Source organism: Teleopsis dalmanni, unplaced genomic scaffold, assembly GCF_002237135.1.
Source record: "Teleopsis dalmanni isolate 2A unplaced genomic scaffold, ASM223713v2 unscaffolded_contig_1114, whole genome shotgun sequence".
Lineage (NCBI taxonomy): Eukaryota > Metazoa > Arthropoda > Insecta > Diptera > Diopsidae > Teleopsis > Teleopsis dalmanni.
Genome location: NW_024032496.1, coordinates 1 through 10,193, shown reverse-complemented (window position 1 = coordinate 10,193; position 10,193 = coordinate 1). Strand labels below are relative to the sequence as shown.

The window sequence follows — 10,193 nt, the reverse complement described above, 5'->3', positions numbered from 1 at the left end:
TCAAGCTTTTTCAAGAATTGAGTATAATTTTTTAATTTCAATAAATTCAAAGAAATTGAGTATTATTTGTCAAATATTTGTGACGAACTAAAATACACCCTAAAAACTCACAAAACTGCGAACTTCAACAGCAAGCTACTGTTTAGTTAAGCGGTTTTAAAAATGTTAGAATAAATAAGCCAGCAGTGTTGTTGTTTCATGTGTCATTTCTAAAATAAGCGGTTGTTCTTTTGTGATATGTTTACAAAAGAAAAGGCCAATGTCGATTTTATTAATGAAAATCTATTAGTGTAGCTAAAATGAGTTTGCGTGATAATGTTATTACGCTCAAATATATGAAAGAAGTAGAAATAACTTATCATCATCTATAATACAGTATCATCCTTTGACAACATTCTTATCGTCATCATACAGCATTATCATTTAATATTTCCTTTAACATTTGTTTAAAACTCACTTTTTCTTCAAATGACATAATAACCATGAATAATCATGAATGAATAATCATAATCATTAATATTTTTGGATTTAATTAACTTTAACAATGCTCATATCACAATCACATAAATTTATTATAAATAATCAACCATTCTTTAAATACAACAAAACATATTCCTCTGTTAATTATCATAACATATTATTTCATAACATGTATAACATATTATATCATATATCTAAATGAAACAAATTTCGCATTAGTGTCCACAAACCGTTGCGAGAGGATCTTCTTACATGAATCTACCTCAACAAGCACATGCAGATAGGGTAGGTTGAATGATATAATGCTCTTGAAAATCATTCTTATGTCACACTCTTTCATATACAGATAAGAAGAGCTAGGGAACAAAGAGCATGCGTAAGTATTTTAGTAATTTCAATTTTTTTAATTAGAACCTGAAACATAGACTCACGGTTGCCACTTATGGTACTTTAGTACCAAAATTGGTACTTTTTTTTTTTTTTTTTCGTTTGGTACTCATTTTAAAAAACTGGTACATTTTTGACGACCCAATTTTATTGTGGATATTTCCAATTAATTTTTTTTATAAATGCAACTTTGCACTATTTTATATTTTTTCATTTATAACACTATAAAAAACACAGAACGAGAAAACAACAATGTCCAAAAAAATTTTGGACCTTTTTTTATAGAAATGGTACCTTTTTAAACCAATTTTGGTACAGAAAAAAATTTTCAAGTGGCAACCGTGCATAGACCTCATAAATTCTCTATGCTTAAAACAAAACAATAAAGTAAATTGCGAAAATACATGTTATCAAACAAAATCCTTAAAAAAATTGTTCGAATAGATAGAATTATGTTACTTAATACCGCCTGTAGTATAGTTGTACAGATATATTTTATTTTTGACAGTTGGCAGTTTTATTTTTTACAGTTGACATAAGTAGATGAGTATGAGTCCATAAATTTGTTTTCTTGATTGCTTAATAACTAACTGAGGAAAGTTTTTAAATTTAGTTCAAAAAAGTTTTCAAACTGCTTCTTCTTTTCACCTCTCTTACTTTTTTATTAATTAATTAAAATTACAATTTACTATTAATTTACTATTATTATCAAATATAGTTTTGAAGTAGAATTGAATAATATTTTGATTCTAGGGTCCAGCTCAACAGTATCCTCCAATGCGTTCGGCACCATGTCCCCCAGCACGCGTGCAATCACGTCCTCAGTGCCCACGACCAAGAGTAAGTGCAAGTATTTTTAGAGATAATCAATTCCTTATTATTAAAGCTTTATATGTTATTTGACCTATTTGAAGCTTAAAGCATTTTAATTTTTCGAGTATATCATATGGTGCTCGAGCACTAATTGTTTTGCATATGGAATTGTTTTGTTACTCGAATATCTCCGAATAGTCCGAACATCTTTGAGTAGCTCAAATATCATTGAGTAGCTCAAATATCTTCGAGTAGCTAGAATATCTTCGAGTAGCTTGACTATCTTCGTATGGCTAGAATATCTACAGGTAGCTCGAATATCTTCGAGTAGCTCGAATATCTTCAGGTAGCTCGAATAACTGCCAGAAGCTCGAATATCTTCGAGTAGGTCTAATATCATCGAGTTGCTCAAATATCTTCAAATAGCTCGAATATCTTCGAGTAGCTCAAATATCTTCCAGTATCTCGAATATCTTCGAGTAGCTCGAATATCTTCGATTAGCTCAGATATCTTCGATTAACTCGAATATCTTCGATTAACTCGAATATCTTCAAATTGCTCGAATATATTAGAGTAGCTGGTATGATGATTGAACAGTTTAAACAATAGTTATTACCTATCACTGCTTAAAATATTGTATAATATAATAAAATATTATATATACAATGTTCATTTTTTGAGTTTTGTGTTTTATATTGTTTTTTTGCATTAAATGTAATTAAAATTTATAAATTTGTTAAGGTTCAAATTTTATTGGATTTCAGAGATTAGATTTATATTTTGAAATGATAAAATTTTTTATAATTACTATAGAAATATTTTATGTTCACAATATTTTTTTAAAATATAGTTTTTATATACTATATACTATACAATAATAATAAAATCTTGTATTTTTAGGCTCCACCCCCTCAACGACAGGTAAGTAATAATCTTTTTATGCTTAAAATTTTCTAATATACACATAATTACTAAATATGATTTATAAGCCAACCATACTTGCAAGAACACATATTATCAAATAAAATTAAGTTGATATGATTTATAATATTCATAATGTATATATGAATATATCATATATATATATGACTTTAAAATGTAACAAGTATTTGCAAATATTGTATACTACAAAATATTTTCATTGAACTTAAAGCAAATTCAAAACTATATATGTATATATTCAATTTACTTGGACTTAATTAACTTTCAGCCGTTTATCTGATCAAAATTGCATCAAATTTTTATTATTAATCGTTTTGTCAAATTTTATGATTTGTTAAATTTGACAAAACGAGTTTCTTGACAAACACAAAATACTACAGTAACTACAATATTATATCTAATAATTGTATGTATAAAATTTTACTTTAGTGTCCGTTACATGGTGCAAGCGGATCTTCTATGAATCTGGCTCAACAACAACATGCGCAAAGGGTAAGTAGCATGATATATCAGTCGTATTCTGTAGCTCCGAAATTAATCAATTATTAATAAATCTTCAAATGATTATTCACCGTACCATTGAATTCATCGCTTGGAAACATTAAATTCTACAACATTTGAGTTACGATTACAAAACTAAGATTGCCAATATTCTAGAATGGTGGTGTTACCATATTAAAAATTTTCGATTTTCGTTTGAATAAACAGAGTATGAGTATATGACTATAGTTGTATAGTTCGCTTATATATGGGTTTCGGTCACTGCAGAACGGCATATTTTTTCTAATATTTTTAAAACAATTTTATAAATTTACATCTTTCCTATACAGATAAGAGGTGCAAGGGAAAATAGAGGATGCGTAAGTACTTTGAAATTTTTAAGTTAGTAACATTTTTAATTTGTTTCAAATAGGCATGGGGATAGGAATATTGCAAACCTTAAAGGACTCATATGGACGGTAGAAGTTCTAAGATTTGTTTTAAATAGCATTGGTAAGAGGAGCGCTACAAAGCTTAAGAAATTTATATGGGTCGTCTGATTCTGTAATAAGGCAATGTACTCTATCTTATAAGAACCGTGATATACAGGTAATCAAAAGATCATCGATCACTACATTTGTTGTTGTTTTCAGCGCTTTTACTTGTTTAACTTGAATAGAGACTAACAACATAGGACAGTTCTTTTAAACACTATTAGCTATTATGAGGCATAGTAAAAACTAAAAATTATAAAAAATATGGGATGGTGAATTCTTGCTACATGACAGAAAAAAAAATTGTGTGAAAATTGGTAAGTGGGATCCTTTTTCAATATTAAGCCGCATGTAGAAAGTGATATATTCAATATTTTTCTTAAAAGATTAGTTTTGCATTTTTATAACTATAACTTTCAACAGCGTTTGGGTTCGAAGACACGTCAAACATCAATTTAAATAATATTTTACTAAATTTTATTTTTAAGTCAATTTTGACGAATGAACTAGGTCTAGGATTAAACAATTAAAAAACAGTTATTAGTTCTAATATGACACAACAAACGAATTTGTTATTGAACTTTCACAACAAATTTATAATAGTCGAAATTAGAAAAATACAAATATAACTTTGGATCACTGACTCTGAGCTTCAAATTTGACAGAGAACATGTTCAATCCTTGGTATAAAATAAATTATTTATGAATAATTATATATAAGAAATATTTTCAAAAGGACTAATAATGTTAAATATTTGGTAATTTAAATACTGGCAATGCTCAGAACAGCTGTATGAACAGCTAAAAATATAATTAATTATTAACAAAATTTTGAAAGATTAAAGGATTTGGTACAAAATTTATATTTTGATTTTATTCGTTTTTTCAGGAATGCTTTCTTTTGTTAACCTGTGTTCTGTTAATTTTGAGAATGTATTCCCCTATCTATAGTTTTTTTTCATTACTTTGACCCAAGATCAATGCTTGAAGCACTACACTTTAAAGTGATAACCGCAATATTTTTTAAATCTTACATATTTTATTTAATATTGTTTTTCTTTCTTTTTCAAAGGATGATCAAAGTGAATCAAAGTAATGCTTATACAAAAAAAACAAAGAGAAGAACTTAATGGATGTGAGAGTTCTGCGTTTTTTAAGTGGTGATTATTGCGAACAAAAAATTATATGAATTATCGATTTTTTAACAATAAAATGCAAAATATTGTAACACTCTTAATGCCCAATAAATTAAATACAACATAATGCTTGACTTGCTTATTTAAAATTTTAAACGCTACTTACATCTGATTTCACCTATTTTGATGTACAAATCTCCAGTTATCTCATGGCTCTATACCTATTTTCATGGTTATCAACCCATCCCGGACTCGGTGTAGTAGATACACCATCCGGAAAATTCTACTTTTTTTATTGTGCCCAGGTCCATACCCAATCCAAAGTATTTTATAGATAGTAGTAAAACAAAACTACCTAATAACGTCTTTGGAGATATGAAGTCATATCTCTAGTTTTGTTTGACATATTGAAAATAGTTTCTGTATACCAAAAGAATATAATATTAATACATATGTTTATTAATATATAATATTAAATTTGCTTCAGACACGTTAATAAACTGCAACAAACATCAGAGTATTTTGAAAAGTACTTTAGGAATATCAAGTTTTTAAGAAATATTATATCATATTTTTAAAACTCTTTATTTAGTGCTTGTTATAAGTACATAACATTTTATTTCTAAAGAACATTGGAAAATTACTATGTAAGAAATCTGGAACCATCTTGTGAAATAAGCAAAATCATCATATAAAAAATAGGTAGTTTAACAACTGGCAATTCTCATGCTTATATTAGTATTGCAATGTTATTTGACTTATCCATCTCATTATATTAAAGATATTCACTATGTCATGAAAACTCATTGCAAAGTACACGAAATGAACAGATTGCGCGAGATTACAATGGACAAGAATGGACAAGATATACGCATAAAGTTTCTTACTATTGCTTGCAATTGTGCTATACCTAAACTTTTGTATGCATGCTTGCAACGAAGCAAAAAAGGAAATAAAACAGCTGTTCTGACATCTGCTATTTCTCATGTGGATATGGTATGCTGCAAAAACAGCTGTTTCATGTTGATCTTGCAATATTAGCAACAGAGATGTTCTCCCACGCTTGCAATTTCAGTATATCATTCTTGCATGTCGTGCACCTTGCAATATTTTTACAGGACAGAGTAAATACCCCTATTATTTTATTTGCATTGCACAGAATATATGGCATTTAAAATAGTAGAAGATTTCAAAGGCCGATGTAAAGAAAATAGAGTATGATAGAAAAAAAATTTCTGACAATAAATGTTAAAAAAATATAAAAAAAAATGTTGAAAAAAATAAAGAAATTAATTTTATTGGAAATAAAAGTCTTGGAACATTTAATTAGACATGAAAGTAATCAAAACGCAGATATATTAGACATCAGTTTAAAGTACATAATATACTACAAATTAATATTAATATTAGTATTAGTATTATAATATAGTAATATAAAAGTTAACCAATTCCGATAAACATTTTTAATTAAACGATTATTCTTTCTAAATACATACTATAAATAGATTGTTCTTTTGAAACATGCATGGGAATAGTATTAATTTTGTTTTACTACTCGTAGTACCTACAGTTAAAATATGGGACATATACAAAAAATTTGCTTAAGGTATTAATATAAATATTAAAAACTTAACAAAGAAACTAACAATCTTTATGTCAAAAATTTATTTAAATAATAAAAAATAATTTAAATATTTTCCAAATATGCAGCAATAATTATTAATTTTTATAGCATAATTTTTCGGAAAATGGCCAATTTTATATATATCACAGATCATATTTAAGCGATTCTTTTCAGTTATTTTTTAAAATAATTGGCCTTCAAAATTAGAATGTGTTCACTGCAATAAATTTGTATAAATCCATCAAAGGAATACTCTATTGCTGAATTATTAATAAAAACTATGAAAACTTAATTTGCAATAATTTATTACGACCATTTTTGAAGAAAGTTAAAAGAACAACGAAGAGGACTTTCGGTAAGTATTATAATTTCTTTGTATTTTGTTAATTAATTGTAAAAACACAATTAAAGTTATTACAGTAATGAAGTATATTTTTGATAGTATGTGAATCAATTAAATAGAAGTACGAATGTATCTAAATTTGTCATTAAAAGTTTACAAGAATATAGGCAGACAATATGTATTATCAATGATTATACATTATTTATTTAATAATCAAATAAAATTTTCAAAAATTGTTGATTGCAGAATCCACTGATTTCCTTTACTCCGCTACATTTGTATAAAAATAACATTTACAGGTCATACAATTTCTAAAAAGCAAAGAATAATTATCATACTATATAATGAATAATTGGTAAAATCTAGCCATCCATGTTAGATAATATATATATATCTTTTGAGTAGTACTAAAAATGCTCTCTTAATAATACATTATGACTAGAATATTTAATTTTGAATTCGATGTAAGTATATTTGTTTATCTACAACTTAAATAATAAAATTTCATTAAAATAATTTATCAAGCAAGCTTACCTCTCTAGCATTGAATATGTAGACCAGGCGTAAATCTGAAAAAGATAAAAATAAGAATATAAGATACAATTATATATAATAAAAAAATATTGGAAAACAAGAATAAAATAAATAAATTAAGCAAAGAGAGGGAAGACATTAAGTGAGCATTGCATATTTAATAACTAAAAGGTTGATTAAGAAGTCTATTAATTATTATTATTATTATTTATTATTATTAATTATTATTATTTTATTAAGAAGTCTGTTACAGTATATAAGATATTTTATTAAATTCCTTAATTACGTGCTAGAAAATTAAGGAATATATATTTTGAACAATTTTTAAGGCTACATAAAAAATTAGTACTCGATGAAGTACTCGATGGAAACAATAAGCATCCCCAGATAATAAAGTTTTTTGTTTTATGATTTTACGTCTTTCTCTTGATTATCCAATTTAATATACTTCACAATATTTAGTAGTTATTATTACTGTTTATATATATTTATTCAAGTAAGATCACACAATATTAAAACTATTATTAAACTCTAAAATTTTTACAGAATCCAGATTCAGCAATGGGGTCCCCATGTGAAGTAAGTTTCGTTAAAACAAATTAATTTTTTATGTGAAATTGAAAGCATTGCATTGTATTAAATTACTATTTATTTTTATATGTTAAATTTCGATACCAATTACTTTTATCTATATATAAAGTTATTTAAAGTTTTTAAGGGTTTCCCAATTAACACATTTAACATATCGAAGCATTAACCACAAATCAGCGTTCCGAAATATGAGTGCCCGAATCTTTTGGACTAAACCGCTTTTTTTCGTTTCTAGAATCTTTATCCTACACTGAGACTACGTTATTATTACCATCAAGTAGTTCTTTGAAACTTTCATCATATGACTAGTGACTAGCGACAAGTGTTTCGGGTGCATTATCCTTGTCTACCATTTTAGCTTGATCTAATTGCTTGCTCGAGCCTCTTTTTGTCTAATTCTAGTTTCTTTACCCTTAGATGTTTTTAGCACACACTATCTCTGTTAGAAATTATACAGTTCAATCCACACGCAGTTTGAAATTATACGTTAAATCATAGAACTCAGTTCGTTTACGAAACTAATATGCAATAGTACTGAAACAGCCTGAAAAAACCATAGTTTATATTCATTAATTTTACAACTTATTTTATTATAACAATGTATCAATCATTATTAAAAATGGTTATTTCAAATTAAAAATATATCCAAACTACAAAATTAAAAGTGTGCATTAGACTTAATAGAGAGGAATTCAGAGAAGAGCTGAAGTATAATCGATTTCTTCTTGCGGATGCAATGCGTTATACGTGTATTAACTCTAGCTATTCTGACATATTTTCAAAATCTATTCCTAATGTTTAAAGGCATTACTAGTCAAGATCAATTAGGCCCCCGAATCGACTTGAACTGTTATAAATAGTATAATATATAATACATTATATACATTATACATATATAAAAAAAATACTTATATGTGACATATAATACATAGTAATATATATATAATATATATATAATATAATATACAATATAAAATATATATATAAAATAATACAAAAAATTAAAATAACAATTACTACATATTTACAATATTATAATTTAAAAATTGCTTTTATTTTTTTTTCACCTTATGATATATATAAATCATTTAAAAATTTTTAGCATAATTTTTACAAAAGAAAATTTTTTTCTTTTAAATTAAAGGATTTTAACGCCACGCCTTTTCCAGGGCAGATGATGGATTTTCCTTCAACGCCCACAAGTTCCGTAAGTAAAGTGCATATTAGAAATGATTTGATTAGAATTTTTTTGATAAATAGATGCAGTATACTAGCAGTTATAAGTAATATTCACATATAACAAATCATGTAGCATTGTCTTATAATACATTTTTTTAAATAAAATTATTTCCGATTATCAGATTTCGATTTTGATTTAACCGATTTACAAAATAAGCTTTTGTGACAATGTAGTGAGGTAACAGTTAATGTAATTATAGTTTAGAACTGTTGTATTTAAGCAATTAGTAATTTATACGAAGTTTTTATGTTAGTAAAAGGTTTTACAAATGTATAAACAATGCGTATTTTCAACTTCTCAAATATCGGATTCGGAACTCACCACTAATAATGGAGACCGGCACTACATTAATTCTAAAGAATTCTAATAAAAAATTTCTAAATTTTCCGAAAATAAGTTAGTACATAGTTTGAAAAGTACAAGTTCATATTCATATAGACTTAGGGATTACTTATAATATTTCGACTATTTATATATAAATGAATATTTATATTATTAATTGCAAATTGTAAATATGCTGTAGCATAAAAATGAAATATTTTATAAAGAAGTTTTTAACAGTAATGAATTATAACAACAAAATTTTTTTTATATTTAATTAATTGAATTTTTCGCGCATCATACATCATAAAGTATTTACTACAGTCATAACGTTAAAATCATATATAATATTAAATTAAATTGAAATATTATTAAAAAAAAATTTTTCTATTTCATCAAATTCAAGAATTTTGATAGTTCATTTTGCTCAGATTTTGGAGGACCCATTACTTCAACACCAAATGTAAGTAAACATTTTTAAGCTAATGTAATATATTGTTAATCGATATATATGGGTATATTTATATACCATGTGTGATTTTATAAACGTAATAAATCTTGTACCTGTTTTATAAGAAGAATTGGAAAGTTTAATGATACCGAATATGATTTTAATGAAACCGATAAACCAACATTTTTGGTGTGACTACTCTGACTAAAAGATATTTTTCTGATATAAGATTTGTTCACCACATGCTATTTTCATTCCATTACATTGGAATGAACCTTAATAACAAATATATGTAAAATACGAATTGATTACATTAATGACATTTGAAATATAATTATTTTTTAACAAGAACAATG

At 26.0% G+C, this 10,193-nt stretch overlaps 1 long non-coding RNA gene across 1 annotated transcript; it reads left to right on the top strand.

Moving 5' to 3' along the window:
* Nucleotides 1–6,448: 6,448 nt before the first annotated feature.
* Nucleotides 6,449–9,849, top strand: LOC119663925. Its single transcript, XR_005251091.1, has 4 exons — nt 6,449–6,712; nt 7,781–7,813; nt 8,970–9,032; nt 9,793–9,849. It is a non-coding gene; the product is annotated as an uncharacterized LOC119663925 (long non-coding RNA).
* The last annotated feature ends 344 nt before the right edge of the window (nt 9,850–10,193 follow it).